Source organism: Eschrichtius robustus, chromosome 5 (genome assembly GCF_028021215.1).
Source record: "Eschrichtius robustus isolate mEscRob2 chromosome 5, mEscRob2.pri, whole genome shotgun sequence".
NCBI lineage: Eukaryota > Metazoa > Chordata > Mammalia > Artiodactyla > Eschrichtiidae > Eschrichtius > Eschrichtius robustus.
In genome coordinates, this window is record NC_090828.1 from 12,759,562 (window position 1) to 12,763,043 (window position 3,482).

General features: G+C 32.9%; 1 non-coding gene across 1 annotated transcript; it reads left to right on the forward strand.

Moving 5' to 3' along the window:
- The first annotated feature begins 3,125 nt into the window (after positions 1-3,125).
- On the forward strand, positions 3,126-3,227 carry LOC137765543 (small nucleolar RNA SNORD91 family). Its single transcript, XR_011074193.1, has one exon. It is a non-coding gene; the product is annotated as a small nucleolar RNA SNORD91 family (small nucleolar RNA).
- Positions 3,228-3,482: the final 255 nt, after the last annotated feature.

Consider the following 3,482-nt stretch of genomic DNA (forward strand, 5'->3'; position numbering starts at 1 on the left):
AGACCTCAGTTTCCTTATTTGTAAAATAGAGATCTTACCAGCACCACCTCAAAAATATTTTGAAGATTAAAAGTGTCATGCACAGAGAATATTTAGTACAGTTCCTGGTATACTGTGGTAAGTCAGTGATGAATAAATGTAAGTTATCATTACTTATCTTCATATAAGTATGAGAATTTCTTAAATCTAACTTAGACTCTAAATCAGGAAAATATAGGCTGTGACTGAGGGAAGTACGGTATCTTAAGAAATCCCTACAGCTATCTTACAGTTTTCCTTGATAAACTCTGATTTCTAAAATATAGAAGAAATGAAGATATATCCAGGTAATAAGCTTTGAAGTCAGCCAAATCCACGTTAGATAATTCTGTATAACAAGAGTTGGTTATTCAGATGAAAGGGGTTCATATCTTTAGTTAAAAAACATTGTGGGTGTTATTTGTATTCATTCTGATTTAAGGGGATTTTGTCATTTTTATATTCACTTTTATGATTGCAGATGTGATGTTCCAAAGCTTTATTTATAACTAAAAATTTCACCTTCCAACAAATGTACAGCTCAACAGATGGTAACTCCCTTGATTGTGGCCACTTAGATTAAAATATATGCATGTGTATGCATGTGCATCTATGAGTATATGCCTATGGAATCTTAGTTTGAAATGAGGTCACTCGTCTATTAAAACTTAACACTTTATGAAAAAAGGGACTTAAACACCAGGGAAGACAGTGACTTTTATTAACTCTTCACAGTCAGATTTGACAATTTCTTTCATGTTTTTTAAAAATTTTCCTTGAATCTTTGATTTCAAATTCCCCCTGGAGTTCTACCATAGAGATTTTGGGTCCAAGATTTTATGTTATATCATCTTGGAGTCAAAAGCTCTTAAAGACTTGTTTCTGCAGAGCTCCCTCTTCCTAAGTACTGCCTTTATCATCGACTTGACATCTCCCTAGGCAACTGTTGTCTTTAGTTGGAAAAGATTGCACATCACTGCCAAGAGTTCAAGAAGGTTCTCATAATGTCTTCTGTTTCACCTTTAGGCCACCTAAAGGTATGTATGTAGCTGCTTGATTCTTCTGTAACACATACACACACACAAAGATTATAACTCAGTTATTAAATCTCTTATCAATGTAGTACTTAAGTTCTTTTATAATGGAAATTTGAACTTTTCATTGGTGCCTAAGGTACTATATGAAGAATCATAGTATCTGATTCTAGAGAACTCTGACTAGGCTTATGAAGGTGGTCCACAGCAGGATCCACTTCATGGTCATGCAACCTAAACCGTCACACAGGGCCCTGCATTGGTTTTGTTAATGTTCTGCTGTCACCAGTTTGGAATTCTTAATAATTTTTGAACAAGGTGTTCAGCATTCTCATTATGCACTAGGCCCTACAAATTATGTAGTCGGTTCTGGGCTCAGCATTTGACTTCTATTCGGTTGGAACTGTAATTCTTGGTATAAGTTGATTTTCCAGAGGCAAAGTCTTTGGCAGCAGTGTTTCCCAATGGACTTTCCTCTTGATTTCAGGAATCCAATATTACATTAGCAAAGAAGTCCCTAGGGTTTTGGATTTATGCCAGTGTTTTATAACTGACTTTGCCTGTTGCAGTAAAAATAAATAAAAATAAAGTTTGTGCAACTTCATATCATTTAAAACTACTACATTTGTAGAAACACTTTAGTTTATAAATGGACTCTCTTAATCTATATAAACCACATTTCTCTTCTTTCTTCTACACATTTAAGAGCTATGATTAACTGTAACTCAAATCTTACTCAAATCTTAACATATAGCATTATAATCAGTGTTTCAAAAGAGATAATAGAAAAATTTTCATGTGATTTAATTAAATCTCTGATTCAGACTAAAAATACATTGAGAAAACTTGTATTGAATTTGGATCTTATAAGTTTATGTATTATTGGATTACCTTAATTGGGACACAGTATTTGAAAGATAAGAATGGCTGAAATGCTGAAAATTATATCTTTTTTATGTACAGAAAGCTAATATGTGATTGTTAGATATTGAGATCAATTGCAAAGTTCTATTTTCTCTCAGCTGGTTCCTGAGTGAGATAGATTTGTTTCTTGTGAAATGTGTGGTATAAGTCAATATCACTAATACTTTGTAAACCCACAGTGACTTTGAGTTTCCAATATTTCTAAAGAATTCCAAGGGGTTCACACAATTTAGTTTCGAAGGAGTTATAAGTTTTGGTAGTGATTGATTTGAAAAGCAGTTAAGGTAATGTCAGTTATTTTAAACGACTACATTTATTCACAGATTCTTTCAGTAAAACACATTCCAAGCTAACATGGAAAGGAAGTGATATGAGTAATGCTTTATAAGAATGTACTCTATGGTAATTTTGAGTCAATGTTTTATTTTATCCCAATAAGGCGCTTATTTGCTTTTTGTTTGTTTGTTATTATGTAAAAATCTTTAACATCTTTTTTCAAGCTGTATTTTCTATTCTCTATCAACTGCATGTTAGTTTCTCCCGTACATGACAATTTTTCATTTTTGTTCTTTCCCATATTTTTCTTTTTCCTCTTCTTCCAGTAAGCTTCACCCTTTTAGCTAATTCATCTCCTGACAACTTTCCACACTCCCAAATTAATAATTTTTGCTTTCCCAGAAGGGAGGTAAAAGGCAGATGTTTTTCATCCTTAAGACCACAATCCCCTTTGTTTTCTATTTAAGAGCTTCACATTAGCAATCACTCACAGTCGATGTTAAGCATTCCAAACAACACGCCTACATTAAGCAGAATTTTATTATCTTATTCTGTGTGATCTCTAATTGACCTTTCTGATATGCTCATTCTCAAGAAAGTGTTCCTTGTTTGAGTCATAAATCCTTTTGAGAATCTGATGAAAGCAAGGCTTCTTTCTCATTTACAAATACTGTACACAATTTCAGGAGGTTCATGGACCCCCGAGGCCCATTCATGAACCAAATATTATGAACACCTGCTCTAATTTATCAATTTCTCTATTTTATGGTTATTGCATTGTGGATAGTTTTTCTAGAATTATTCATTTTTTGTTACCGATCTTTATGCTCCACTCTGCTACCGTCTTTATCATATCCTTGTTTTAAGACTGCCCCTTTCAGCCAATAATGTTTCTATTAAAAAATGTCTGAACCTGTCTGAAGCATCTTAGTTATGCAACCCCTTTCATTTTCAAGTTCCATTTCTGTTATGTTACCCAAAATTCCTTTAATTCTGAGCATACTCTTGTCCTATTGATTTTTATAAATGAAACAAAACAGATAAACCCCCATTCAGCAAATATAAGTTTGAGTATCTTGTATAGTACCTTGCATCATGGAGTGTATAAAACTCAACCTGAAAGGGTTTACCGCTAATAATTACAATAATGCTAATTGATAATATTGGTATTGTTAGTAACTAATGTTAATTGAATATATTTTCCCAAGAACTATGCTAAATATGTTATTA